The following is a 7,752-nucleotide window of genomic DNA, read 5'->3' on the forward strand; positions in this document are numbered from 1 at the left end:
TTGAGGCACAGCAAAAAAAAAGTCAGTGTGACTAAAGCAATGTATACAAGGGGGAGTGAAAGGTAATGAAGTTGGAAAGAGAGCAAGGTGTCAAATTAAGTAAGCCATTGTAGAAATTTAAAATTTTCCTGAGTGATACAGGAGGCCATTGGAGGGGTATTTAGCAGAGGAAGGAAACAATATAATTTTTACTTTCTAATGGTCACTGTATGCTGTGTGGGGAATGCTTTGCATTGGTGTAAGAGTGGAACAGGGAACAAATTAAGATGCTATTTGCTATTGTACTGGTCTACACTAAAGCAGATGTTACTTTACATGGATGAATGAATGAATAGGTAAATGAATGAATAAATAAACAAATTAACAGCAAAATGAATAGATTACAAAGAAATTGACAAATTAATGAAGAACAAATGAGAGAAAGAAAAAAGTGAAGAAGGAATAAGAGAAAAGAAGAGAGACACATAACTGATGATATGCAGTCCCTTTAAACTTGTTTGTCATTCTTAGTGATTCAAAACAGGCAAAATTTCCAATCACTTTAAGCTGTGGTTTTAGTTGCTGCTTTAGTGAAACATTGAATATAACAACTATGCTGAAATAAAAACAGTTTCATGCACCTTTTTTTGTAATTCACTGGCATTTTCCCTAAACAAGCCTGTTACTAAGACGTGTATTTATCATTTCTCTATAGTATAAATTAATCCCAGTAACACCATAATCATTAAAACAGAAAATTGTTATGCCATTTAATGCTTTTTTGTTCAAAATTACCTGAAAAATAGATTTAAAATTTTTTTAGAAATGAACTTTAATACCACATCTTAATGTGTAATCCTTTTTACCCCTTCAACCATTAGCTACAAAATCAAACTATATTCAGATTCAGGAATTTCTTTATGAATGCTCTAACCTTAAAATACATCATGAACAATATGCATAGAAAACTTGAATTTAGTTTTAACCAAGAGGGAATGTATAGTAATATGTACCATTTTTCTGTCTTACAATTTTCAATAGAGTTAGCATAGATTTCCCTGTCAAAGGAAATTGTTTCTGGTCTATCAACCAGGACTGTGTAAAGGGAACTGACTACCACTTGTGCCTTTGGCATGTCCAATGTCTCTAAGGAACAGTTTATTTGGCAGGACATCTAAAAACAGCAGGCTGCTCATCGTGACGACCAACCTGAGGAACCTAACCATACTACTGAACACAAAGGAGTCGCTATGTCCTTTTCCTGCTCCTATGTAAATTAATTAGTAAACATTTGGCTTTTATAAAGCCAAAAACAAAATTATAAAGTATCAAAGTAGAATTACTGTTTGACTTTCATAAGGCTTATTTTAAAAAACAAAATAAAAGGAGAATAAACCACAAACAAATAAAAATGGCAATGGCTCTCTGTAGAAACACAGTATTGTAAATAGTAAATATAAAAGATAAGCCAAAGATAAAGACGTGTCTGAAGATAACTTTAAAATTTTTTTTTGTATTCTGAACTATGCATGTATTGCATTTGATCAAAAAACAGATTTGCATAAAAAAACTCTAACACTGAAAAAATTAAGGTAATTTAACTCTATGCCAAATCAGTAACATAATCATAGAGAGAAAATTACTTCGTAGGCTTTGAACACAATACACTGAATATACATTGTTAATAGTATATATTCAAAAATTGAAAAAACACTACAAAGGAATTTCATGCTTACCTCACTATTTTCATGTTTAGTTATGTAAATGTGGTGAATTTGAATCTGTTTTGTGTATGACATAGAATAAACAAATGTGGTGTATTTAAAACATGGTCATAGTTACTTTGCTATTCCTCTCTTCAAGAAATGAAGCTTAGTTCCCTTCTCCATGCGTGTGGGCTGGATTTAGTGGCTTGCTTCTAATAAATAGAATTTGGTAGATGTGAACACAGTGCCATTTCTGAAGCTTGGTCTTAAAAGGCATTGTGGCTCCTCACTATTCATTCTTCCTCTTCAATCACTCTCTAAGGGGACATAAGCAATACATGTGATGACTTAGGAATGATTACTCAGAGGTCAATTTGGTAAGGAAATGAGGCTTTATGCCAGCAGCCAGTGAGAAACTGAGGTCTGAGACTCAACTTGGAGGTATAAACTCTAACCCCAGTGCCCAGTTAAGCCTTCAAATGACTACAGCCCTGGCCAACAATTCGCAACCTCATGAGAGATTCTGAAGCACAAATGCCCAGCTAAGCTGCTTTTTTCTGATCCATAGAAGCTATGTGCCCTAAGTGTTTGTTGCCTAAAGCTGCTAAGTTTTGGTGTAATGTATTATGTGGCAATCAGTAACTAATTTGTAAATAATTAAAATATAAATTCATACATCTATATATAGATATATTAAGAGATGCTATGGTTTGAATGGTTGTTCCCCCTCCAAAATTTATGTGGAAACTTAATCCACAGTGGAGCAATATAAAGAAGTGGAGCCTTTAGGAGGTGATTCGATCATGAGAACTTCACCTTTGTAAATAAGGTTCAGGTCTTTATGAAATAAGTTTTACACAGCATTCTGCCCTTTTGCCCTTCCTTCACTTTTTCCAAGTGAGAACATAGAGTTTGCATCCCCTGGAGAATGCAACAACATTCTCTTGAAAGCAGAGACTGGGCTCTCACTAGATACCAAACCTGCCAGCCCCTTGATTTTTGACTTTCTAACCCCTGAAATGTGAAAAATAAATTTCTTTCATTTAGAAGCTACTCAATTTCATGTATTTATTATAGCAACACAGAAAGGCTAAAGCAGAAATTGGGACCAGAAGTGGAATGTTGCTGTAACATATATCTGTAAACATGAAAACATCTATGGAACTGGGTAATTGGTAAAAGCCTGAACAGTTTTGAAGTGCATGCTGGAAAACGTCTAGATGATATGAATGGATCATTAAGGTCAATTCTGGTGAAGGCTCAGAAGAAGAAGAAAGTTGTAGAAAGAGCCTCAGTCTCCTTAAAGATTATCTAAGTGACTGTGATCAGAATGCTGGCAGAAATATGGACACTGAGGTCCCTTTTGATGAGGTCTTACATGGAAGTGAGAAATATCTTATTAGAACTGGAAGGAAGGCCATACTTGGTACAAGGTGGCAAAGAACTCAGCTGAAGTATGTCCATATCCTAGTGCTTTGTGGAAGGCAGAATTTAAGAGTGATAAACTAAAATTTTGGCAGAAAAAATCTCTAAGCAAAGTGTTCAGAATCCTGCATGGCTTCTCTTGACTGTTTATAGTAAAATATGAGAAGAGAGAAGTAATTAAAGATGAAAATTACAATCTAAAGGAAAGCAGCACTTAAAGATTTAAAAAATTCTTAGCATGGACATGTAAGAAAAGTAAAAATATATATCTGAAAGATAATACCAAGGATATGGCCAAGTGAATATTTGATAAGGAAATGAATATCATACAAGGAAGTCAGATGTTATTCTTCAAGATAATGAAAGAATGTAGTAGTTCATTCTCATGCTACTAATAAAGACACACCTAAGACTGGGTAATTTCAAGATAAAAAGAGGTTTAATGGACTCACATTGCCACATGGCTGGGGAGGCCTCATATTCATGGCAGAAAGAAGAGGAGGAGCAAAGGCACATCTTACATGGCAGCAGGCAAGAGAGTGTGTGTAGGGGAACTGCCCTTTATAAAACCAACAGATCTTGTGAGACTTATTCACTATCATGAGAACAGCACAGGAAAACCCACCCCCATGATTCAATTGCTTCCTACTGGGTCTATCCAATGACATGTGGGAATTATGGGAGCTATAATTTAAAATGAGATTTGGGTGAGGACACAGCCAAACCATATCAAATAATGACCCACAAGGTATTCTGGAGATTTTTGGTGCCACCATTTGCATCACAGGCTCAGAATACCAGGACATTGAGGCCAGAACAGTTTTAAGAAAAATGCACAGAATGACCATGAAAGCTTGAGGCTCACTCTTCAACACTGCCTCAAGTCTCTACTACCTGAATTCCAGTGCAGTGATTTTTAGCCACTTCAACTGTGGCCAAAGTGGGCCAGGTACAGCTCAGTCTGTTGCTCTAAAAGGCACAAGCCATAAACCATGGCAACTTCATATGTTGCTAAATCTGAAGGTCCACAGAGCTGCTGAGGCATGGCTACCTCCATCTGAATTTCGTTTTTTTTTTTGAGACAGAGTTTCGCTCTTGTTACCCAGGCTGGAGTGCAATGGCACGATCTCGGCTCACCGCAACCTCCGCCTCCTGGGTTCAGGCAATTCTCCTGCCTCAGCCTCCTGAGTAGCTGGGATTACAGGCACGCGTCACCGTGCCCAGCTAATTTTTTTGTATTTTTAGTAGAGATGGGGTTTCACCATGTTGACCAGGATGATCTCGATCTCTTGACCTCGTGATCCACCCGCCTCGGCCTCCCAAAGTGCTGGGATTACAGGCATGAGCCACTGCGCCCGGCCTCCATCTGAATTTCAAAGGATGCCTCCAAGAGCCTTGGGGCTCAGGCAGAGAAATGCTACAAAAGTAGGACCATCACAGAGAATCCTCAGTGGGGCAATGCCTAGTGGATTCACAGCTTAGGAACCATCCCCAAGATCTACAGAACTGTAGATCCACTAGTATGCAACTCCAGCCTGGGAGAGCTACAAGCAATTGGGCGGTTACCCGTGGTTGCTGCATAGGCTGCACTGAGCAAAGCCATGACGGTGGGGCCCCCTGAAGACCTGGGTACTCAACCACTGCCACAGTGCATCTGGAAAGTGAGTCTGGGAGACAGAAAGAATTATTTTCAAGCCTCTAGATTTGAAATTGTTTGTATTATTGGGTTTTGGACTTACTTGGAATCTATTATTCCTTTCTTTGTTCCTATTGCTTCCTTTTGGAATCGGAATTGCTGTCCTATGCTTGTCCCAACATTGTATTTCAGAAGAACATAACTTCTTTGATTTCACATGCTCACAGCTGGAGAGTAATTTTCCTTAGAATGAATGACATACTTAGTCTCACTCATATCTGAATAGATAATATTTAGATGAGACTTTGGAGTTTAAAGTTGATGCTAAAACAAGTTAAGAATGTTGGTACTATTGGGATGGAATAAACATATTTCATATATGAGAAAAACATGCATTTGTGTAGGGGCACGGGGACAGAATACTATTGTTTGAATACTTCTTTCCCTTCCAAAATTTATATTGAAACTTAATTCCCAATGCAACTATATTAAGAGATAGGGCTTTTGAAAGGTGATTAATTCATGAGGGTTCCTCCCTGTGAATGGAATCAGCACTGTATTGTATCGTTATTAGTGATGCTCTTTTTTATCGCATTGTTAAGGTAAATTAAGAAAAAAGCCCCCAGTGTTCAATTTGAATTGGAAATAGCATAAAATCATTATTAGTGTTTGAATTTGAATTGCACAAAAAGCTTTATTTGAAAGATGGGGGCCAGCGCCGTGGCTCACCCCTGTAATCCCAGCACTTTGGGAGGCCGAGGTGGGTGGATCACCTGAGGTCGGGAGTTTGAGACCAGCCTGACTAACATGATGAAACCCCATCTCTACTAAAAATACAAAAATTAGCTGGGTGTAATTAGTGGCGGGCTCCTGTAATCCCAGCTACTTGCGAGGAGGTAGGAGAATCACTGGAACCCAGGAGGAGGAGGTTGCAGTGAGCTGAGATCGGGCCATTGCACTCCAGCCTGGGTGACAGAGCGAGACTCCATCTCAAAAAAAAAAAAAAAAAAAAAAAAAAAAGTGGCTTATCTTCAAGGTCCTGGAGGCATTGGCATCAGGCTTGGGGCATCTGGGTGTCCTGTGGAGAGGAGACATGGTTAGGGATCTGAAGTGAGAAATCAGACCACACAATCTGCTGCATCGGGGCAGGGAATCTGGGCCAGGGTTCACGGTGCCTGTCAGAGCCTGGGCTTTACCCGTGACATTGAAACAGTGGGTGGTGAGCTAAGGCTACCTGTGGCTCTAGGTACTGAATATCATCCACAGCCACAACCAAAGCCAAGGGTTATTTACAACCAACACTGGACAATGTTTAAATTCACTGAACGATCTAACAAAAATCAAGCGATGATGGTTTACGAGCAGTGAGCTCAGCTAGAACCTAGCATATTTCTAAATGTTATTTCTCACTCAAAAGAAGAGTGCTTGTAACAGTAAATTATTCCAGAGCCTATAACATCTTACAATGGCAGTAGCCGAGAAAGTACTCAAAGACTAAAAGTGTCAAGTCAAAATGACAAAGAAACTGTTTTAAAATGACTACAAATTTGAAAAAAAAAGCATCATAAAGAATAATTATTTTTGCCTTTAAAATACTAAAGATTCATAATGCTATAATGATACCCAATGACACAGAGAGATAATTTTGCCACCATTGAAGGAAACTATTAGATATCAATTTATTACTCTGAAATCAAGAAAGGGAAAATGCATTTACTCTGCCAAAGTTCTTTACCAGATGATGAAGGAACACTCTTCTTCGTAGAAGAACTAATGATTAAAGAAAAATAAAATAAAATAGAGTTAGAAAATCACCACTTTGCAACATTCAATGAAATAACTCAGTTAATAATCAATGGATGCTAAAATTATTAGTAAAATATTTGGGGAGAATGGGATATTCACATAATCCCAAAGCATCAACTTTCACAGATTATTTGCTAATTTCTTTCTTTCTTTCTTTTTCTTTCTTTCTTTCTTCTTTCTTTCTCTTTCTCTCTTTCTCCTTCCTTCCTTCCTTTCTTCCTTCCTTCCTTCCTTCCTTCTTTTTGACAGAGTCTTGCTCTTGTAGCCCAGGGTGGAGTTCAATGGCACAACCTTGGCTTATTACAACCTCCACATCCCATTTTTAAACAATTCTCCTGCCTCAGCCTCCTGAGTAGTTGGGATTACAGGCGCCTGCCACCATACCTGGCTAATTTTTATATTTTTAGTAGAGTCAGGGTTTTGCCATGTTGGCCAGGCTGGTTTTGAACTCCTGACCTCATGATCCACCCGCCTCGGCCTCCCAAAGTGCTGGGATTACAGGTGTGAGCTACCGTGCCCAGCCTATTTGCTAATTTCAACAGAAAGCGTATCTTAACAGTGGAGACACTTTGCAATCATTACCTTAACAAAGCAATAGAAATGAGCATCACTAATAAAGATACAATACAGTGTTTTGTGATTGTGTTGTTATAAGATGAAATGCTAAGTATACCATATCATGTATAAATTATTTTCACCAAAACTGTTTTACTTAAATCTAACAAAGTATTTTATCTCAATTTTCAGGAAATTCTGGGGATAAACAAATTAAATAATACCACATGACCAAAAGTAACTGAGTATATTAGTCTGGGTCCTTTCAAAAGGCAGAGGCCATGCAATAAATCTAGAGGGTAAATTTAATGTAAATAATTTTTGGGCTATTAATGGAAAATAACTTTAAAGATAAAAGGAGAAATCTCTAAGAGACACTCTACATTTGAGGGAGAGTACCCAAAACAGGACATCCCTGGAAGTGGGAGTGTCCTTCCCAGTCTTGGCATTGACACCTTGTTGGGGACGCTGCAGTTGTAGCCTACTGCTAGTGGAGAAGGAAGAAGTTTCCTTCAGTCACTAGGAAAGAAGGAAATAACTTCCCAGGTGAAAGGGAATGGGGTTAGTGGGCTGGCTCACAGAGGGAGTTGAGCCATTGCTGAGAGTCTAAGGCCTAGAGTGTGCAATGTCTTCTGAGAAAGGGCA

The 7,752-nt window shown here is 38.3% G+C and overlaps 1 non-coding gene across 1 annotated transcript; it reads right to left on the minus strand.

The window, feature by feature from the left end:
* Positions 1-5,919: 5,919 nt before the first annotated feature.
* Positions 5,920-6,046, minus strand: LOC135269397 (small nucleolar RNA ACA64). The gene has a single exon (XR_010337689.1). It is a non-coding gene; the product is annotated as a small nucleolar RNA ACA64 (small nucleolar RNA).
* Positions 6,047-7,752: the final 1,706 nt, after the last annotated feature.

Source organism: Aotus nancymaae, unplaced genomic scaffold, assembly GCF_030222135.1.
Source record: "Aotus nancymaae isolate 86718 unplaced genomic scaffold, 86718_ANA_hifiasm-v0.15.2.pri h1tg000004l, whole genome shotgun sequence".
Lineage (NCBI taxonomy): Eukaryota > Metazoa > Chordata > Mammalia > Primates > Aotidae > Aotus > Aotus nancymaae.